This window comes from Lichenostomus cassidix, chromosome 2, assembly GCF_008360975.1.
Source record: "Lichenostomus cassidix isolate B80296 chromosome 2, HeHo_3.0, whole genome shotgun sequence".
Lineage (NCBI taxonomy): Eukaryota > Metazoa > Chordata > Aves > Passeriformes > Meliphagidae > Lichenostomus > Lichenostomus cassidix.
The window spans coordinates 28,771,530-28,795,355 of NC_139482.1; the positions used below are offsets into that span (position 1 = coordinate 28,771,530).

Genomic DNA, 23,826 nt, shown 5'->3' on the forward strand with positions numbered 1-23,826 from the left:
ATTGTGTTTATCGTTTCAATATGTGTTCTAATATTAGAAGAGAGGAGTACAAAGAAATCTCGATGGCTGAACCCCTCTTGAGCTTGGGAGCTCGCCGGGCTGCCAGCACAGGGGTGCTGCTGTCCCTCGCAAACAGGCGCTGCCACGGCGCAATAACTGCGAGACAGCGACCGGCGCGGAGCGTCGCGCCCGCAGCGGCCCCGGCGGCAGTGGCCCGAGGGCTGCGGGGGCGGGCGGGCGGAGCGGGCGGCCCCAGGTGGGAGCGGGGGAGCGACGGGGCGGAACCCCCGCACCGCACCGCTCCGCTCCGCACCGCGCCGCACCGCACTCCGCCGCTCTCCAACCTGCTGCTGTCCGCCAGCCCGCCCGGCCACCGGGGCGAGTGGCCGTCGGGGGGGTGCAGGGCCGCAGAGGCAGGAATGCCAGGACACCTCCTTCAAGGGCCGCCGCCGCCGGAGCCCTCACACCGCCGCAGCTGTGAAGGGGTCGGGAAAGTCCCGAAGCCAAGGCGGTGTAAAAATGCCGTTTCTTAATTCTAGGGGATGGCCACGCAGGATATCTCGCACATGACCATAAAAAATTAAATAAGTGAAGCACAATGAAGAAAGTGAGAGGGTGCGGGGGGGCGCGGGGGAGAAAGATAAGGTTTCCAAGAGAAATAAGACACAAGCCAAAGCAGACTTTTTAGGGAGAGGTAAGAAAGGTTCCTAAAGGTGAAGAAGAAAAAGAAGAAGAAGAAGAAGAAGAATGCAACAGCAAAGCTATAATGGCACAGCTCGATGTTTGCCAATAGCTTCATAATCAAATCTGACTGTTCGGGAATGTGATTCCCTGGGCTTCTGAGTTCCCAAATAAGTTCACAAGTCCTACATCAAGTGTTCTTATTACTTCTTTAAAAAGCGGTTTTAAGCACGCATGAACTGGAAATGCAATTCTCTGCAGAGCTTTATGCTTTCATTTTAAACTATATAAGAAGAATGCAAATGTAGGTAACTAATGTTAAGGCAAATAAACGACTTCAAACACTTACTGAAATGATTCAGAAAGTTTCTGTGGAGTTATCAAATACCTATGGCTAGATGATAGCATCCTTTGTAAAAAAATATAACTTTTTAGTTATAGTTTCTGTGCAAGGCTTCTCAGGAATAACTGAGAATAATTACTGGAAAAATTGTAAGGAGTTATTACCTCTCAATATTAATGACTGAATTCTTGTTCACATTGTATCTTTTCAGAATGTGTATTTAACCTACATGTGGTACAAAAGCATAACTTAAATCAATGCCAGCAAGTTTGCCCAAAGCTTATAAACATCAAGTGAAAAAAATTGAATGTTTTAAATATGTGAAATCAGTAAACTGTTTAACTCATAAAAACATCTGGAGCCAACACAGTTTGGAACATCATTTATATTTTCATGTATGGGCCACTATTTGCATTCACTTTGTGTTTCTCGGTTCTGCTGGTGGGTCATTTTTGGTTTTTTTACTTACCATGTATGGGGAAAGAGATCATGTAAAATTGACCTGAATGAACCAGTGTACAATTCCTCCTCTTCAGGACTTTTGTAGTCTTTCTGAATTTTAACGTTGGAGACTGAAAGAATCATCTTCCTGAATATTTATCAGAATGTAAGTAGGATCCTTGTCAGTTCTTTCTAGTGTGTGGTTTGCATATTTGCAATACGCGTATTACAGTAAAACCAGATAGATAAGTCATACTTGGGGACCACCATTTGAGTGATATAACTTGTCAGAACTTTGCTGAAGTTGGAGAAAGGATGGCAATTTACACCGTTTAAGAATATTTTCCTTACTGTGAAAGGGAAAGCTTGCAAATATGAATTCAGTTTCTTTTAGCCAAAGTTTTTATTGTACTCAAGAGCCTACCGAAGCAAGAGGACAAAGTTTTATTCTACTGTAATTATGATCAGTTCGTATTTTTCCATGGCAATTTGGTGAATGCAGGCATCATTTAACCTTAGAGTCAATCCAGATTCACAACAGATGTATATTTATTTTCAGCCTTTTTTCCTTAATTTTTGCCTGTTTAACTCCCACTGAAGCAATATAATTCGTTTCTCTTGGTACCTGTGCTGCAATGTAAACCCACAGATACAAGTCGTAATAAAGTCTGGGGATTATGCATCATTTCAGAGATGCTTGAATGCCTTAACTGAAAATCCTTGCACAGAAAATGAATAACTGTTCACTAACTAGTCAAAAATACTGCATCCCTGACTAGTTAGACTTGACGATAATAATTTACCATTCATAAACTTATGGCATACCAGTATCTTTACAATACTTTGTCATAAAAACATTTTTTGCTGAGGAATTGCACTACCACAATGTGTACCACATAATTTTAACATTGCATTTCTGTGGTGTACTTCCATTTCACTCTCTATAGCACTTATATGTGCCATGCTTTAACACTTATCAGACACAAATTTTGCTTTAAAGACTACTACAGATCTGTAAAAACTTTTAAGCCTGAATCCATATTTTCAGCTACTTGTCCTGCATACACATGGCTTCTGTTCTTATTTTCATGATCTCCAAGTATTACAAATTTTAAAGTTATGCCAGCAATTTCGTATATTACAGAAAAGTTGTGCTGAGCCATGAGGCCCTCACTGAAAATGATTTACAAGTTTGCATTACATCATTAAAAGTTACTTGAATTGCCAGCCCACTGTAAACCAGTAAAATATCTTATGCTTTGTATTTAATTTAAATAAACTCATGAGATATTAAAACTGTGAATGTACTTGAGGCTTCACACCTGAGCTATGATGTTTCAGGAATGCTTTTAGTGTTTGAGCTATGGGAAATTTTCATTTCACATTAGATACTCAAAAGTCCCAGAAATCATATTCAAAACTTTGATGTGTGTTTGGTTTAAATAGATAATTTATTTGCACACTGAATCATCTTGCACAATGCTATTTGTTTCCCAATTTGTATGTTGCATTGCAGTTTAACATTTTTTTATTCTTTCTAGTATTATCTCCAATTAAGAATACTTGAACTAGAAAACAGCTATGACAAGCTTTGTAGGGCACTTTAATAATACATATCTTTCATTAGTATTTAGAAATGTATTCAAAATGCATGGGCAGGCAAGTCAATAATGCCCGAAAAATATGTTTTCCATTTTGTTGTCTCCAGATCTTGACAATTACACGCTACACTCAGTCCATTTTCCTCGTAAAATTACTAATCACAGAGGGGAAAAAAGGCTTGTATTTTACACTTTAATCATTTTATTGTTTGATACAATTCACATTGTGGATTTTGATCTGTATATGTATTGAAAAGACATTTTACTGGAGTCCTCATTGAAAATACAGACACTCTTTCACATGGAAGAAAGGTGAAGAGCATTTTCATCACTCTGTATTTTTAACAATGCTTACTTCTTACTGTGCTGCAAAATTAGTATCTTGCTGATTATACTTCAAGTCTGAGTCAGGCAGAATAAAAAATACAGAAGATTGAAAGCTTTGTGCATCAGAAGATTTACACTATGACTTGCACCCATTAGCCGGGTAAATACGCAGTGTGCATACAGTAAAAAGACCAAAATAGAGACAAAAACATACCCCTATCTGCAATATTTATTGTATCTTGGCTGTCATTTCCAAGCCCTTGCTGGACCAGCAGCAGGGGGCATATTTCATAATTCTGTCTTCATCATTAAGAGAGTGATAAGTCACTAATTTTTGTCATCTCTTTTACCCATTAATGAGCATAATACTACTCTCACAGTGTGTGCTCCTAGTGGTTCCTAATCTTTGTTCTGGAGGGAGAAAAAGACACATAGGCATGTATCTATGCAGCAAGAATAAATAATTACAAAATCTCTAGGTTTTAATAGCTGCTGGGATTATGTTATTTACTTTGCAGGTGTGTTTGCTATGATTTATAGTGTGATGAGCTCTAGACTTGGAGCAGAAACCCCTAACTAGCTAGTGTTCAGAACAGAAAGATATTCACTGCCCTGCAGAACTCAGGGTCTATTCATTTTGCCAGTTTCACATGGGAGTAATCCTGTGTTTTTACAGAGTCCTATTTGTGTTCATGGTGATTTGCTTGACTAGAAACCTAATGCTAACAACAGATACTTGATAGGAGAAATTAAATACAAAGTAACAATTGCTTGGAATTATCATTTTAGACTAAAGTGAGGGTGTTTTTAGTCGCAGATATTTTGTCTTGTGAAAGAATGAAATTTTTTTTTTTTTTAAAAGCGAGCTACTTCCCTAGAAAATATATATCAAGAAGTGCTTAACTTGTAGATAAAGTCTCAAAGATTCACTAAACTATTGTAAGGCATTAGTGACACTAAAAAACATAGGTAAGTTCTTCATTGTCATGAAGAAACATCCGAGTGGCATACCTTGAGAATGACACCTCCCAGAGCTGTGTTTGCATAAACTCCTTTTGTACTTTATTTCCACAAAACAGAATGCAGCTCTGCTAATGAGTTGTGCATATATTATACCACTCCTTGAAACAAACCTTTTCAAGATATTTGTACTTGTCATGCTTTATTAAGCATCCCACTTATTTGTCCTTTGATAAAATGTGATAGGTCTCAGGCTGGGTTCGATAAAGTATTCCAGTTAAGGGACCATCTCAGGCCTTTTCACATCATCTAAGTTTACATATTGGACTGGTGTTTTAAATCACTTTAAGTAGCCACCTTTTTCACTTCTTTGATGCATTTCCATGTATTTCACTTAAATTAGATGAGCAAAATAAAAGTGTGAAGTCCATTTATTCGTATGCCTTTTTTTTTCAAATGAAAAATATCTAGCACTGTGGGATTAGTGAAGGTCAGCTGTAAGAAAAGGTGTATTATTTGGCATACTTTTCAGCTGACTGAGACACAAACTCAAAGTACAGCACGTGGGGACACTGTCTGGATTTGTGTAATTCCCTCATAGGTAATTTGTCCATGAACTTTAAGCATTTGTGCATTTGAGCTGTAGAACATACCACTTAGGGATTTCGATTTTATTTAATAATCTAAGTATATTTCAATACAAGATGGTAAACTAAAAATATTTTCCATTTAACTGTTTCAAAAACGCCATGTGCAAAAGAACACAACAAAACGAAATTAACTCATAACATATGCAACTCTTACTTGTGCAAGAGCACTGTATGCCCCTAAATCCAGACTGCAGCATCTGGAAGCATAGCATGTCTCGAATGGAAGAGAAAGGCATGAGACATGTCAGCTTCTTGGCTATGTTACACTGAAAGTTGTGCGTTTTCCTTCTCAATACCCAATGCAACTCTGATTAAAACTAATAAAACAGACACTGTCCAGGTAAACTGCCTTTGAAGCTTTTTGCATTTTTTTGTCCTACTAGTTGTAGGCAGTAGGTTTAAGCTCAGATACATATTTATTTCATAAAAGAAAAAAAAACCTCTTATATAAACCTCTTTTGCTTGAAACAATGAAGTTTAAATCAAAATTAATATCCCACGGTATGAATCATGAGTTCTTAGTGCATCCAAATCTACACATTCCCATTTGTAGAAATAAGTTTTGCTGTTACTAAGATGACTTGAAGTGCCTCTTTATTATTACTGCATTCAGTAGTATTAGAAGTAATGTATTCTTCATATACTTTCACTGCTGTGATCGACTTGGTAGAGACTCTGAAAACACTTTAAAGAAATAATTCACCCTTTAACTGTTTTACAACAAGAACTGTCTTCATACTTGACTTTGAGGAAGTGCTGAGTCTTTTCCCCAACGACCTCACAGGATCAACTTCATTGTTAGACTGTAATAGCAATTTTAAAAGTGCAGGGAAGCTTAAATACTATTCCTTGTGATTGCAAAAAACAAACAAAAAAAAGCCAAACAACCAACACTACTGAAAATTGTATTTTGAAAAAAACTCGGTGGATGAAATATTTTACTAATGCATTTTCAAATTTTTATTGCACTAAAACTGTAAAATTATCTGTTATAGAAGTTAAGATGTCTACTTTTAAATGTTCTTTTCTTCTTATTTTTATCAGCTAATCTTTGTTATATTCATAGCAGGCAAGGGGGAAGGTGTGTCTGTCTCTTGTAGTTACCCTTATTTGCAGAAAATACAAGTAGAAACTGCGAAACTGCATCGTTACAAAGGTACTAAACTTGAAAATCCCAACAGCATGCTGAATGTATAAATACACATATGTGTACACTGAAAGAGTGTTCAGCTGTGCAAAAGTTCAGGCTTACCTCCAAGCTCACTTACTGTACGATTGATACAAATTATGTTAGTGCCCACTGTCTTTTAATAACAGGCAGAGGTCTTAGGTGCATTATATTAAAATAGAAGCCTCACATTGAATAAAATGAAGGAGCAGAAAAACCTCTTTGCACAGATAACCAGAGAAAATTCTGACTTTGTTCCTAGCAGAGAAAACTGTTTGGGAATGTATCTAATCTAACACACCCTATAAAACTGTACAGTAGTCCCTGGTACAACAGTGAGCTGCATGAAAGACAGAGTCACATCTGAGAGCAAAATTCCAAGATTTCAGCCTGTGATCCAAAACTGCCTGCTTAATTTTTATATTGTGAAACTGAGTATCCATCTTGGTAAGTTGGTAGGTAGTCTTCTCTATTACACGTGCACTTATTTCATTACGTATGACCCCCTGCAGCTGTGGTAATGAGGCTTTTTCAAAAACATACCTTGACTTGATGACGAGAATTTTTTGATCTAAAAATAAGTCATATATTCAATTTCTAATATGGAAGGCATGGCATGTATCCAGGGGTCCTGGCAATAAGTTTACCCTGTACAATTTGTAGTCAATCAGACTTTCTCAAATGAAGTTCCATAAATATGAACATACATTGCTTGTTTGTTTTCTTTTCTGCTTTTTTTTTTTTTTTTTTTTTTTTAAGTTTCCTTTATTGGTATCATAATAGTATGACCCAAATATAAGGAAAAAACCATATCGTATTAAACACAGGAATACGCTTTCACAGTCGTTTATTGTGCATAGCTAGTAAACATTTCCTGGCAAACAATTTAGAGAGTCCATAAATTCCACCCTAACGCTACTTCCGTAGCTAGATGCAGTGCACCATACACGAGGGTATTAGCTCAGTCTCTCTCATCCGGAATGGGTGGATTGGAATTGAAAAATCCCCACCCCCCCATTATAGCACCATATGTCTCGAAAGTCTATCCTCTCTCAGGGCAAACGGCTCCTCTCAGATCCGCCTGATGGATCACGACTAAAACGCTGCTGTCCCTCGCTATTTAATCTAACAGCATTTCTGAAGTAGCTATCGGGAGAGCACGACGAGCCAAGCATCCCTTTGGCATTAGTGGCAGTTCCCCACACAGAGAATATCAAGGATATGGAATAGCAGAGGGAAAATCTACCACACCATGCCAATTTGTATGGAAAATTTGATCCTCAAGCTAGAGGCAGGGAAAAGAAGAAAGCCTCTCATTTCAGCAAATTGAGCAGTGCTTATGACTCCCGGGTTCCTTATGTAACTAGTTAACCAGCGTTAGTAGACCAGCTTTGCAGCATCTTCAGAGGAACAGAGTCCATAAGAATTTCAAACTATTTTCTCTAGATGTCTTATTGGGGTGTTTATAGATGGAGGGATTACTAGGGGCACAGTTTATCCATAAAGATTTTTGGTGGATTAGATTTCTGCTTGATATTTTTCAGAACTCCTTCTGTGTGCACATCAATTTATAACGGGAAAAAAATACCTTTGAATAACACTCAAAAGGTTTGGCATTTGAAAGGATTTGTGTGAGGTGCTCATGTTAAGATGAAGTTCATATTGTTATTTGAGAAGGCTAAGCAGACATATTTCCACCGGTTTATGTACTTTTTACAGGTATACATTAATATCATTCATGTTACAGGTATTATTTCCAGATTATTCTGGATTGGAAACAAAGAGTTAGCAAAAATCTGGACTCCTTCCAAGTTTCCAAAATCATCTCAAAAGCTCAAAGGAGTTCAGTCACTCTGTTGAAGTTCTGCTTTGTGATTTTTAATTTAAGGATATAGTGTTAAAATTTTATCTTTAGTTTAGATATAGTGTTAAAAATTTTAGTATATAGTGTCAAAATCTCTCCCCTGTACACATTGAACCAGAATCTGATGAAGGATTGTATGTTAACAAATGGCAGAATTTTTTTTTTCACTGGGCATGCAAGTCTTTTTGGCTTTTAACTCCCTGGTCTTAAAATCCTCTTTCATTTATTCATATTGAATGGAACCACTATTAAACAAATAATCTTCTTCTTGGTTAACAGCTTCATTATATATCTTTGATAATCCACGTATATTATCTCAATCTTTCACCAAATGTGGTCTCCTTTGGAGTACTATTATGTGAACAACCAAAAACTTTGGAAAGGGTTATTGCAGGTTTTGAAATTAATTAAAATTACCAGGACTTCAAGGCTCTAGAATTTTAGATTTTTTCATATGTTCTTTGCCCACTGCTCAACAGTAGACATTGCACAATCATCCCTCATTGTCTCATCTTTACAACCTCCCTGTACTTCCTCCTTTTAGCTCTAAGGCACCGAGTTCAGCCGCGAGTCCTTCAGGGGTACTCTGAAGAGAAGTAGTTTGTGGTCTGCAATTTGCTCAACTTATTGTCTGATGATAAAGCCCCTAATTCCTTTCCTGGACCAGGACCTCCGCCAGCTTCCTTTCATTGTGCATATGGGCAAACAGAGCTAGAAGAAAGATAACACTAAGCTTGTTCAGCACAACTCCAGCAATCATTTTCTCTTTTATGTTTCCAGTGAATCTGATTGCTGGCAAAAGCTGCCAGAAAAAGACAAGTCTGATCAGAAAGAGCAAGAGCAGAGAAAGTCCAGTTTCCCAGATCTGTAGCAAAAAGAACTATTCCGTACTGGTGGTAGGGTGTATTAGTCCTCAGGCCTCGTCAGCCTTGGCCTCCCCCAAAACAACATCAACATCCCCTAATAACCTTTTTGGTGTGAATTCTTGTCTGATTGGTACAGTACACTATTTTCTCATATTGAATTTTACGCTCATGCATGGTTGTATGGATTTTTTCTTGACTCTCCTCATGGTAAAGAATACCAATAACAAATTAAATTCATGTGTTTTATGTACACTAAATAGTAGGAAATAAATCTGTGTAGAAAATGTAGCTAGTTCCTGTGTTTGCAGAGTCTCTCTGGATGTATTGCATTGAAGCCAAATCTATTGTTAATCCATTTAATACTGATTTTATTCTACAAATATGTTTGGTGTTTCCTTTCCGAACTGATATATTGTAGCTGAAAAAGTCAGTATTGTACATTCATAAGGTACTGGCAGAAAAATTGCTGAGAACAGGCAACATATTGTTTTCTTGCTGATAAAATATGTAAAACCTCACCAATTAAGTTTAGATGGTGACTGGTTGAATTATCGGTAATATTTTAATAGGATTTCTGTAGAGATATTTTGTGTCAGGTGCTATGCACTGAACAGGAGAGCTTTGCATCTAAATAGGCAAGATAAGGGCAAGAGAAATTAAGAGCGATAATTATAAAGCAGTTATACCTAAAATTAGAAATGCGTACTGTAGATATTCACTTCAGGTCTGTCGTTAAGAATAGTCTGCTCGCAACACAAAGAGGAATGGAGTATTTCTTTTCAAAAACGTTTCTGTGAAATCATGTAGAAACAGTTAGGAGATGTATTCCCTGAAAGCATTCTTATTTAATACCATTTTTAATAGGTATCACCATCTTTAAGAATGGGATTAAATCAGGGTGAAGTAATTGGGTGTTTTGGTCCAGTTAGCGAACTTTACCATGAGGCTAGTGGCAAGTTAAATCATTATAATATGGAACAGCATTTTATGAAGAAAACTACTGCAAGTCTAACAGTTTGAGCACTACCAACTTCAAAGAGCCTGGAACCTCAGACCCGATTTCCAGAATTTTATAATTTGCTATAATTGTAGCTGCGTTTTCAGTATGTTTCGTATTTCTGCTTAAAGCATTGAAGTGAGCAATCTGCATATGTTCCTGTAAATAAACAGAGGCTATGAGAGAACACTGTGACTCCAAATTAACACTTTACTCCTAAAAAAAAAAACCCCGAATGGCTTCTGCGTGTTAAATCTTTCACACCTCTCAGTAATTGTGTCAATTTTTTTTAAACTACACTTTATTTTGAAGCAATGATCCAAATAATAGTTGAATCAGGCTGACATTTTATATCTCAATTTATATGCCTCATTTTAAAGATTCTCACTGCTGTCAAAATTAAATAATAATTTTAAAAGTCTGTGTTTCTTTCATACCAGTCACAAAATATCATAACATGGAAAAATGCTTATGAGGTATGGAATAGTATTAAAATAAACTGGAAACCTCCCAGTGTCCATAATAAAATACTAGCTACATTAAACAAATCAAAAATGACAATTTCTCTAACTGCATCCAGAGAAGTTCTCTACTAGACTTCTGTCTAGTGACAGAGGAATGAGAGAATTAAAAATTAATTACTTATGTGCACATAGCTGAAACTCGATTATATTTGTTATAAGAAAATTAATTAAAATACAGTATTTATATTTGTTGATATAAGATCATCAGCTTTTACAAATTTGACAGTGAGTGTGAAACAGTTATTTGGAGAAAGTATTAAAGGAAATACTGGACTGACAACTTCAGTCTGCTAAATGCGTTGAAAAGGATATGGCAAAAAAAGTCACAATGAAGGAAAAACCTTTTACTCTTTTGTTGAAAATAATAAAATTACTTTGCATGTGAAGGCAGCTACTAAAAAACCCAAAAAACCAAAAGTGAGGTGCAGGGGAAAGGTAGCAATTAATGTAAATTAGAAGCTGGGAATTTTAGAGCATATTTAAAGCCAAATATTACAAAGAGAAAACAGAGATAAGGACAACATGAAAACAATTTGAAATTTTATTATGAACAAAAAACCCTAAAAATTGTCTTGCTCCAATACTAAGTAGAAATTACTAGGACTTTTTGTAAGAACATAAAAAAAGAAAAGGCATTCACAAACACTTTTCTTCTGTATTTTGGGGAAAAGTCAAATGATGTATTCATATCAGATGAGTATGATGAAGCTCTGTTTCAATAGTTGCACAGGAGAACGTTAAATAGCAGCTAATAAAACTAGACATTTTTAAAATCAGTAGACCTGAATAATTTTCATGGAGGTATTTTAATACATTTGGCAGAGAAGTCTGCATGGTTAGTGAGGATTTTTAGTATGTCTTGGAGAACTAGGGAGGTTCAAGAGAACTATGCAAATTTTTTTGTGAGTAGTTAAAAAGAATAAATGTGATGACCTAAATGTCTGTAAGCATTTCAACCACACGTTGGTCTCAAGCAAAATAAGGAATGGTTTCTAGGAATATTAGTTCATTTTAATCAAAGTAGTGAGAACAAAATTTTTTGGAAAATCATCTTGCCAAAACTAACTGGATATCATTTAATAACAGTATGAATTTGGTAGGATAAAGGTAATTTTAGTACTTTTAAATATGCAGAGGAATATTGGAAAGTCTTCTCATTTTTAATCATAATATTTGATGAAAAAATTAGTAAAAAATATTGAAATAATTAAAAATTAAAATCGCACCTATTAATTAGAACCCAATCTCAGTCTCAAGCATGTAGCAAGTGGGAAAAAGTAATCAGTGGTGGTTACTTTACACAAATGCATGACCCTGTAATTTTTTTTTCTATAAGTGATTCTTCTATCAGTCTTAAAAGAAAATATATCTAGAAAGTTTGCATTTGAAATTATTGGAAGATTAGTAAATAAGGAGTGAGCCAAGTCACTGTGAACTCATATTGCTCAGTAAACTGGCCACATTTAAACAGATGGTAAATTTCGATCCAGAGAAACGGGAGACACTGCTCTAGCAACAAAGACTGTGGCACTGCTACAAGGGTGGGTAGGGACCCTGCCACAGGCTAAAGGCAGCCTGAAAAAGCCTGGAGGGCAGATAATCAGTGCGAAGAGCTGTGAGTACAAGGGCGTAGACATGAATCTGAAACAACCGAAGAGCACATCACCGGTGAAATAGACAGTATGGTTGTGTTACCTCTGTCCTTGGCACAGATGCAACCTGTTCTGGAAACACTGTGTCCACAATTTAAGAGACGTTGTTGAAAAATTGGAAAAGGTTCAGAGGAAACCAACAAGAATGATGAAAGGAGTGGAAAACATTTGTTGTAATGAAAGATGCAAGGAGCTCGATCTATTTAGGTTATCAGAGAGACGTTTAAAAGGCTACTTGATCACAGCTTATAAATAACTATGTGAGAAACAGAAATTTGATAACACTAGAGTTTTCAGCCTGGTGACAAAGGTGTAACAGAAGCCAGTGGTAAGAAGATGTTGTTGGAGACACACACTGGAAGGTTTAAATCAAGATGGAAGATATTTTTTTTTTTCTGTTAAGATCACACACGTGCACACACAAAAAAGACTAATTTGGAAAAGTTCTGGTGCCCCTTTCACAGGGGAGGCAGACTGAGTAGATGATCATAATAGCCTTTTAGTTTTATAGGCCATGAATCTACAGCTTCAATTGCAGACTTCTCTGCTTCGTATTTTCTTACGCCATCACTGGGCAGATCCAACCAGTGCAAACTTAATCAGAACCAGGTGGAGCCTGCTTTTTGCAGCACAAGGGAGCTTCCCCCTGAAGCTACATTGGATAAGACCAGGATTTGACTGGACCAAAGAAATTAATACAGTATGAACGGTGTGTGTCTATCATACTGACACCTATCCTTTCTAGTTATTGAAAAAAATATTGATATTTGAGTGAGTATAAAACACAGTCTTGGGAGGTGAAATATGGCAAATTTATTACAAGTGATTTTAACCCATACGCACACCTTATCGGCTCCAAAGAAATAAAAGGAAATAGAAAATTACACATAAACACACAGTGCACTGTTTAAACGAGGCAGAGAATGGAATGAGAGCTAACTCATTTTGCCTGCATTTCGTGCTTTTGAGAGCAGCGCAGGTCCGAAAACTTTCCTTTGACCGCAGAAGTTTTTGAATTAACTTTGTTCTTAGGAGAGACTGCAGGAGGAGGTGGAGCAACAAAGGAAAGAGAAATGCTAACAGAAAAAACACATATAAACAACATACCATATGTAGGACACTCACCATATGCCACTTTTTTCCTCTCTCTCTAATGTGGTCCAATAATTCCAGTCATCTAGAGGGTTATTCACACTGGCTACTTCAGGCATCTGATTTTGGTCCTTTGAATTGCAGCAGTTCCCCCCTTGCCGACAGCCCCCCGGCACCTCTGTCTCCCTGCCAGCTATGCAGGGAAGTACAAACACCTAGGTTTAGTTCTTAAAACTCTGCCTAAGTTAGATATCTAAGTTAGCCTAAAGCTGTTGTATGAATACCACTCTTTCCTATTAAATTAAAAAAAAAAAAAGAAAAGGAAAAAATTATTGCTATGGAAAAAATTACTTGTTTAAAGTACAGGGATATAAAAGTGCAGGAAAGTTTACAAATTCAAGGCCAGCTTCTTAGCTGGTACGACTCATATACCAGCATTCAAATAAACAGGCTGACTCCCATTTGCCCTGGCAAAAGTACAGCCTTCAAGCTGCTTTTGCAAACTAAGTCAGCCACCTGATTCTGTTGGGCAAAGAACACACGTTTTCATAAAATACAGAAAAGAAAATTTTACAATGTAGCTCCATTAAAATAACAAAAGCCCTCGAAGGGAAAAAAATTAAAAGAAAACTTTGTGTAGGAAATGGGAGCTACTGCAGCCTGCAGAAAGCACTTACAAAAGCAGAGGAAAAAATGGTGAGAGATCAGCATCAGACTCAACGGTTGTAAATAATGTATTTTTCTGAAAAAATATCTTATTCCTCTTCCTAGGGAAAATGTCATTTTATTTGCAAAACTCCCAAACATTCTAAATGCTTTTTTGTCCCATATTAGCTTTACTATTACTTCATTTTTATCGTGTGGTACTCCAGCAAGCCGAAGCAAGCAAAGCATGTGGACCTCAGCTCAGCACAAAGCTAGACAATTCACAACAGCAGAAAGGCAACTTTGCATAAATGTTGTTGAAAGACAGTGAAGAGAGAAGAGGAAATTCTGCATCTTTAATGCAGGGTTTTTAATGCTTATATATATCAAGCTGCTCTGTATAGTCCTGGAACCTTTCTGTTAAAATGTCTCTAACTCTAGGGACACATTCTACGAGGCAGTTATGCACCATTTAAATGTGAAAAATGCACACTTTACTTGGAAAAAGATGTGTGATGTGAAGTGTTTTTAAGAATAATTGAATGATTTTGTGATTCATTAAATGCTTTTTCCTCAGCAAGCAAGTAATGGCTTTTCCACTAAGCACCCAAAGGGTGAAAAGTCAAACTGTTAGAAGGAGTAAAGCGTCCTTAGGAAGAGGATCATTTACAGTGTTTTTTGTTTTATTTCTTATCTCTTTTTTATTCCAAGAGGAACAGAACAAAGAATGAGGAGGGAAAAACTGAGTAACTACACATAGGAAATTAAAAAGATTGACTGATTGGGACAAAACTATATGTGGCAGTTGTCTATTCTTTGGTTTAAAAGAAAACAGAAAAATTGTGGCACCTAAGGTTTATTGAATATGGCTTCATGTACATATTCCTGCTGAGACCATGGGATCAGTTCTTTTATGGGAGTGAAAAAAAAGAGCTGTTTTCATATACCCAGTATATCTTTAAGCCAAAGTGTAAATCTTCAGTTTCTTCCCCTTCCTATTTTTTTTTTCCTTTAAAAAAACCCAAAAATCTAGGGAAACAATACACACCTTGACTCCTGCAAAAAAGATCTCTGGCACAATCACAAGACGCCTGCTTAAGTAATACCCAAAAGGTAACTCCATGCATTCCACTGGCCAGAAATAATTCACAGCACGATGAATCCACAAGAAAGTCAATAGCATATTATAACACTCTTAGGGGAGCTATAGCTAGAAGAGCAATGTGAGGCAATGCCTTAGCACGAACTATCACTTTATATATGTGCTGTATACATGAGTATGAATTATATTACAACATTTGACATGCCACGGCTTTTGATCTACTGTGACTCATGACCTCTGTCCTATTGTGACCTTTATGCCTAAACCTGTAGGGAATAGTTCAAATAATAGAATATACATGATAGATAACCCTTAGATAGGATAAAAGTGTATAATGATTATAAACACTCATGGTCAGGGCAATAGCTAGACAAAAACTGCCAAAGATTAGGAAGATACTCCCCCTGGGACATGATATCATGAATTTTCTTGCACCTTCCTCTGGGGCATCTGGAGCCAAGGATACTAGTCTAGATGGACCACTGGTTTGATTAGGTATGGCAGTTCTAATATTTCTGTGAACATATGATAGCGTGGAAAAATACAGCTTTTATGGTTAATAGAAAATTCTGCATAAGACAGGAAGGAGACTTTGACCAGTGATAAAATCCTTGTGAGCTTTCAGCTGAAAAGCCAGTTGAACTTTGTGTAGATTCTGTTTCCACCCATATCAACTGTGATTTACTGCTGATTTCAGTAAGAGAAAAAGAAAAATTGCAAAGAAGCCCCACATACTGTCTTGTATTGGTGGAGCACTCAAACACCACAAGCAACTGCATTTTGTTTTTAAATTAAAAAAAAAAAAATCCCTGTAGATCTGGGGTGTTATGAGATTTTCCAGAAAGCAAAGGTTGTGCACACTTCCTTCTACAGGAGGGAAAATTTGAAGACAATCTTTTACAGCTCATGTGTATCAGCCTCTGCTGCTGCTCTATTTTTTAACAGCTCCTATTCGTTTAGTCTGTTCCAGCAGCTTCCAGCTGCAGTCTTGGACTCCAAAGACTGGCTTCCTGATCATCAGCTACCTGGCTCCACAGAGCAGCCCAGGGACCAGGCATTCAAATGCAATTAAATTGCTCTCCAAAAGAAAGCTGGAGAGAAAGAAATAGTGTTGGCATGCTGCAGGAAAGCAGGAAGACAAAGAATCAACTGACAGCCTATATAGCATGAGACTCGAGTCTTTGGCTAAAATGCAGAATTATACTGCATCTTGAAAAGGTATGGACAAAAAGAGCAGACATGGAATGAAGGTATCCTTAAGGCCTTGGCATAAAAGGTTTTCAGCATTTTTCAACATCTGGATATATACGTATTGGCAAACTTTAACTATACATTTATTTTTAATATTACTGTCATAACCTTAAGATATGAATTTATTTTTATAAAACATAGAAGTTACAGCTTGCCCTTATCAGGTGTGTGAATTTATTTAATTAAGCTGATTTTAAACCAAACAAATAGAAAACACTTTTTTGGATACATTTTCAGTTTTCCTAAAACCACATTTACTTCAGACCAGCCTTCATTGATTAGTTTAAGCAAAACAAGTCATTCAAACTGTATCCAGCCTCCATAGACCAGGATTTATAGTTGTTTGATAGAAATCTGTTTAAAGATCGAGGACATTCAGACTGGTAAGGCAAGGTCCTGTCACCCCAGTTGGACTGAGCCTCAGTCGTGTGGGAACTCTGCTCCTGCATCACTCTGTGCAAAGGGCTGGAACAGCGATCACTGTTCCACAGGTGACATCTGCAGCTGCCACCTGCCTCTCTGCCTGCTTGCCTGGCTGTGGGCTGGGAGGCACTTCCAGAGCAGTACAAATAATTTACAGTGGGGAAAAAACATTATGGGATAGAAAGATAATGTCTAAAGCAAGGCCTGGAGATTGGAAAATCACTCTTTATGGCAGAAAATGCACACATGCACAAGCTATCAGTAGTATCTCCTTCATATAGCGAAATATATGACACCCCCAGCACAACCAAGCCTCGGATGACACCTATTGTCTACACATGCACTCACACGTGGATATTCCTGATGTGCCATCCTTGATATGCTGGGGGAATGGTGTACAGTGGTGTTTGAAAGTGAGACACTGCAAATGACAAGTTGGATGGACCAGTTTTGCTGTTGTCCTCTCCTGGTAACTACTGGTTACAGGGCTTAGATACAAAGCTTGCCAACTTTCCTGTTTTAAAACTAATTAAAACAATATTACAGAAGCTAGACAAACTGTAAACAAAGTTTTATTAGTTTTACTCTGAAATATTTCTGTTTCCAGAAGGAGAACTGGATATTGTAGTGGTGGCTAAGTAATACAGGAGCATTAGTGGTAAAAAGATTCGGCATCCTGAACTGAGATTCACCTATATAACTTAAACCATTTGTAGCCTAAAGACAAAATGAAAACTTAAAATCGGAAGAAGCAGGTCCTTCCAAGCACAACTCATCTGACTTATTGCAGATGCCTGCTTTGTATAAGATTGAGCGATTCTCTAGGCTCCTGTGACTCAATCTCCAAACAGCTCTTGGTAGCTGAAGAAGAGGCCAGCTAAGACACCAGTTCTCTCCACTCCATTAGTCACTAGAGTCCCCAGAAAAGAAAACTATTCTCAGTGTTACACTACAGTAAACCAAATCTATAAATATGTGGATTGTCATTATGCTCGATTGATAATCTAGCTAAGGGACTAAAGTGTAGTATTATCTATCTATATATATATATATTTAAAAAACACCTGGCTTGTAAAATAATAGGCTGTCAGCAGTACATGCCAATCTATTTAGCATGAATTGAGACAGAGATGCATTATAGAGAGAAAGCTGACACCACTGGAGTTTCTATTTCCCCTATGACACCGAGCACGAACCTTGCCTCCAGACCCTTTGTCTTCACACTTCTCTGACACTGTTCCTTTCCCTGTGTTCCTTTTGTCTCTCTGCTTGTCAAACTGTTGCTCAGACACCTGCATTTTTTCATACATTTCCTACCCAGTGCTTTGGAACAGTGCATTTTTGATCTCACAGATGTATGAACTGAGACATTGTATTGAGTTTACAGGAAAAAAAGCTTAATACATATTCAGAGCAAAATCAAATACCATAATCTGTTTCATGCAAAGTATCTACTCTGTGCAAATAAAGATCTTATTTTTTCAAGACAAAGCAGAAAAATCCCCCTCACCTGAGAACCACAATTTATTCTATTTGAATCAAAATACTTTTTTTAAAACACGAAGCAATGTACATAGCATTGAAGAAAAATAGTATATTTTCATGGATAAAAGAAAGCTGAAGAAACAAGGGGTATGATTCACAAAACTGGAGGCTGACCCACAGTCTTACACAGAATCAGGGCTGCACTTCATTCCAAGTGAGAAGTGTGTTCAGGTCCCTTTTCTTCATATTAATGGGACATAAACCAGTATTAACCCAGTTCAATGCCTCCTCTTAAGAATTAAGAATTAAGGCAGGTAAACCTATACCAAACACCTGGATACAGGAGATTTATGGAAGTGTAGGCCAATACATTGGTTCTGTAGAAAATTAGTAAAAGCTATAAAAACCAGTAACATTAGTGGATAAATAAACTGAAATGTCAGAGGGGATTCCTTAAATATAAGGAAAAAGTTTGAGCTTACTTGTTTCTTTACAAGATCTTTCACTAAAACACTAAAACACTAAAACACTTTCACTAAAACACTTTAAAAAACCTAAGGTTGTGATAAGAAACGAGGTCTTCAGATCTTAATTAGTTGAAGAGAGAAGACATCTAATTAAATGACTGATTCTAAAACTAAAAGGAGGTCCCATAACAAAGCAGTGTAATAAAGGCCTATGGAATGATGAGTGGTGTGATAAGGGTAAATAAGGAATGACACTTTCTCCTCCAGTTTAGGAGCCAGTGGGAATCAAATAAAGGGAGTAGTACCAGCTTCCAAATGATCTGAGAATAGTAGCTCTTCACACAAATGGAACAACAGAAGCTGTTGGATGCTAGACATTTGCTAAGATCACCAGCTAAACTCATGTCTACAACCAGTGACAACTAAACATGAGACAACACTGCAGATGAAAGAGTTCCTGAGCCCCACTGTTGGAGTCTGAGCAGGTTTTTTTAAATACCAAATGTTTTCCTTTGGTGTTTTTTATTTCCATTTTTCTTGAACTTCTGTCTCTTGCTGTTCATTTGCAGTGGTGTGTTATTGACCTGCAGAATCTCTGATAGGATCCAGTATTATTTCTCTCAGGGCAGAAACGGCACTGGGTGTTTCTCCAGCAGAGTTAAGATGGGCTTGGTTTTCCTCTTTATAAATGTCCAAAGTGTCCATAATAGTACAGCACTGTCTGCAGGCAGTTAGTGTCTCTGCCATAGACACAGACAGATCAGGGCTTGCATGTTTGGACCCAGAGGAGTAATTAGTCCAGGTACATCACAGGTGAGCACTGATATGATCGAGCAGGGATTAGCTCAATTTGTTACAGCATGGTGATTACAAATCCAAAGTTGTAAATTCAATGCCTGTATGACACATTCACTGAAGAGTTTGACTTGATGTTCTTTGTGGGTCCCTTCCAACTCAGAATATTCTGGGATGTGTATCACTTGCATGGCTGCTTTAAATCCAGAAGGAATGTGAGCTCATTTCCATAATGCTGAACCCCCAGAGCTATTCTGACCCAGCTCAGATGGCTCAAAGGCATATTTCTTATTCTGGATGACACTCATAAACTATAAAAAAGAAGTGTATATGTACTGAGTCTAGTCCACACTGAGTACAGCTGGCATTGCAGTGAAGATGGCAGTGCTGTAAGACTGAAGGCCTTGAAAGGCAAATATTCCAAATATTGACACTGCACACAGCAAGTAATACCCCAGGGCTGGCGCCATAACCCAGAGTAGGGACCACCCCCAGCAGCACGGGGTACTGGGAAAAGCACCAGCTCCTCAGGAGGCACCTCAATCTCAGGCTTTATTTCCATGACTCAGAGCCAATAAAGGTGGGTTTGGGCTGTTTTCACAGCTATCCTCTCAATCTAGGTCGTTACATGATTCCCCATATTCATTTATGTACTTGTGAATAATTTTGAATATTTCAGACCTTTTGGTGTGAAATTATAGGAAGTTAGAGATTTAGACTTATTTTCTGTGGTCTCATTTACCTTTGAATGCTGATAATCCAAAAGTTGTTACAACACTTTAGAAGTAATTTTATATGTGGGAGAAAGGGACAAAGCCTTTTCACATAGGTATTTCTAAGAGCAGTTGAGACAAGGTTTCATTTTTAAAAAGTGTTTTAAAAGCAGTTCTGCTTCTCTGACCAGCATAGCTGATTCTGAGCTCATATGTGGGCAAATAGTAGAGTGCCACAAGCACCACATTTTATGCTATGTAAAATGCTCCCAAAATGGAGGAAGTGGAAGTGATGAATTAAGTGAGAAGCTTTTGTTATGATTCTTTTAGGTTTTAAGGGTAAAAAAATGAGAATGAATCTCCTTAGAGAGGAAGGAGAGAGAATGGCACATCTAAAGGATGCCATTTATCATCCTAAACATTGGTAAGTGACATTTCCTTAGGCAGCTGACAGCTAAGTATGTCTAGGTTTTTCAACTTGTGCTGGTAGAAGAAAGTAACATTATGCCCTCATTTTTTAAAAATAGTATCCACAATTCAGTGAGTATAATCTGGTCCCCAAACTACTGGTAGAGTTTTATTAGCACACTTAGCTACATAGCTTTTTCCTGTGTGGATATTTTGAGAAGAAAGAATTTTTTGTTTGTTTCATATATGTCATTTATAGTTTTTATTTTAAATGTCTGTGATGTATTAGAAAGCATCATGTGCACAGAGGAACTGCAGCCCTTCCTGTAAATTCAACAAACTGGTATATGCTGAAAGCAACCCCTGAATGATTTACCTTTTTCACAAAGAGAGGTGAAGAGAAGGAGAGGGGTGGGAAAACAACAGATTTTTTAAATTATATTAACACTCACTACCTGCAAAAGCATTTGTAGAGAGTTACCCAAATCTCCTGTGGGCATTTCAGCACAAGTCCAACACAGAAATATACCAGAAAGGAATGACTAGTTGATTGGGCTACAGGCCAATCTCAGCTACAACTGTATGGTATCATAAAACACCTTGGCCCCTTCCACAAGAAGAAATAATCAAGTCTCCATGATACTGTATTCCTGAGGAATGTGCTTTTTCCAGATAAATTTCATTTTCTGAGTCACTGTTAATTTTCTTCAGGCCTACTTTCAGTTCAAATTCCTGTTAAGGCAACACCTTAAGAAAGTATTGAGATGGTCAGAAAGCAATAGGAAAAGAATGCTAACAGCAATTACTTCCTCTAAAAGACACCCACAGTTGCTTGGGTGTTTTAAAAATATGACAGGTTAGATTAAGCCAGGAGGCTCAGGGAGCCAACCAACACTCTCCTTGGTTTCCTCTCCAGAGCAGAGCCAGGAGATCCCCAGACAGGTCCCGCCAGCAGCTCACACCACTGCCCCACTGTCTTTTTCAAGACTCTGTCCAACTGGGAATGAATACAGTGTCTTGTTACTAAAGTTATTGCTTTAAGACTCACCACTATTGACAAGTCAGTAAAAATCCCTCCTCATGACTTATTCTAACAACACAAATTTATTTTAAAAAACCCCAAAACAATTATATATTGTTATATAAAGCTGTTCCAGAAATTATTTTAATTAGACAATTAAGAATGGGCACAATATTATCTTCCATGTGTTATTAGAATGCACAGCAGTAGTTCAATGCTTACAAAGATTTACATTTGTGTTGGAATAATATTCATGAATTGGGAATTAAAAATACCACTCAAACGTGCCTTCACACATTTGGCCAAATAAAGCAAAGTTGTTCAACAAGGGACTTCTGTGTTAGAGACCTTGAAAATAATGATTTAACAGTATGCTAACTTGTTGAAAAGAATCTCATCAGAGGTCTGTCCAGCTATGACAGGTTATGGATTTACTTTGGACTGAACCAATGGGCTGAGGTATGCCACCGAGATGAACGAATACAACTTGAAAGATATATATGTCTGTTTTAAGTAGGAATGTTCATTCATTAGCTCACTGCTTCATTCACTAAGCCATGTGCAAACTGCTGCACCAATGAATGATTCAATGCAGATGCCTTTAATGCACCATATAGCAAGCATGATCCTTGCCATCGTGACTCTGCTGGTGAGACAAGGAAGCAATTTCTTCATGGTTGCACTGGGAGCCTTGAAATGGAAGAATACAGACTACACCGGGAAAAGTAATCTTTAACCAAACGTAATCTATATGTCAATATGCTCAAAATCCTCTCTCACGTCTTTAGGATCCTAAAGTGGGTCACACAGTTTATTTCCAGATGTTCTCACCCCCAGTATTTTCTAATGATATAGATGAAATCCATAAAGACTTCCTCTATGAGGTTAAAACTGTGTAAAAAGGAGCAAAACCCTTGTGAAATGATTTGTAAGGATGCAAAAACAGAGCAAGTAAACAAATAAACAAAATTACATAATCCCTGTATTTAGAACTGAAATTAGCAAAATTTCACTATTAATAAAATCATTTATCAAAGCTCACAGAAAGCCTTTTTTTCCACCTGGAAAGTTTACAAGCTAAAAAAATATTCTAACTAGAAGAGAAAGTTTAACAAATACCAAACACTGACAGAAGAAGCATAAGAGGAAACACAGAAAAGACCAAGCAATATCAATGGGAAAAGCTCTCAGGTAAAGTATTGTGAAATGGCTGCCTACTTGAAGAAGCCTTCAATTTCAACACTATGTTATTATTGAAGGAATAATGTGTCTATAATGAAGATTGTCAAGCAGTCATTTTTGTAATCAGTCCAAGAAGCACATATGTGTTTTAATAAGTGGGCTTGAGATATAAACAGGGGCGTTTTCTCAAAATGAAGCAGAGCATAAAACCATATATGGTTTTGGTCACTAGAGAGAAGCCTGCCTGTTTCAGTAGAGATGAAAACAATGCATTAGATAACATTATATATAGATTTGAGCCAACAAAATTGCATTTTGGCCCATATGTATAGAGCATAAAATATAATGCACTTTTTAATTTATGTGCCTTCCCAAAGATTGCTAGATGACATTAGAGGATTTATGTTTCTTAAATGACTACATGTGCCATTGCTGCAATAAGGCACTTTCCCATCACAAACCTAAATGTTTTCTCTTTGGGGAAAGCCAAACCAACAAAACAAAACAAAACTAACGAACCAAAAAAAAATCCAAATGCAAAACCTATAACCCACCAACCAACCAAGATAAGAAAAATAAACCACAAGTCTTAATACCTATAGTCTTTCCTTGCTGTATTGTAGCTGTTAATATACCCATTTAACAATGGAATAGACTGAAGTGCCTGTGGTGAACCTGTGTTAAGAAGGACAGAGGACAACAAACACATATGTGATATATTTGTATAAGGGTTTTTTTTTTTTTCTGTCAGATTCATCTGCACTCCAGCTCTTTTCAGAATTGCTGAAGAAAAAACTCTCTGTGCCTCCTTGGTCTATACAACCATATATAAAATTCAGTAATTTTTGCAGTGGTCACTGTGTTTGATTTACTTGTTTTAAACTTAATTCAAACTCATCAGTAGAAATTCCAAAACAAATTAGACAGTACTGTACTTAGCAAAAAGCCTTGAATTGTAGAGAGTAAGGAAGTTAAAAGCAGCCTCAGTATCAGAAGTAAGGTCTTTTAATTGTTAGCAATGTGTTAAAAATAGTGATACTTTTGTCTGTCATTTAAAAATTTTCCTTTTCCATTGTATTTTTTACGGTGATACTGCTATTTGGAGTGCATGACTATTGTCTTTTTCACCACCTTGTATACCCCAGTTACTTTTTCCTGAATGATTCTA

The 23,826-nt window shown here is 37.1% G+C and overlaps 1 long non-coding RNA gene across 2 annotated transcripts in view; it reads right to left on the reverse strand.

Annotated features, from left to right (window-relative positions):
* Positions 1–5,875: 5,875 nt before the first annotated feature.
* LOC146441031 (uncharacterized) overlaps positions 5,876–23,826 on the reverse strand; it is a 123,383-nt gene continuing 105,432 nt past the window's right edge. For both annotated transcript variants that reach the window (XR_014849757.1, XR_014849758.1), the window contains 2 exons: positions 9,621–9,692; positions 5,876–8,746 (listed from right to left, as the gene is read on the reverse strand). This is a non-coding gene — a long non-coding RNA (uncharacterized LOC146441031). The remainder of the gene's footprint in view (positions 8,747–9,620; positions 9,693–23,826) is intronic.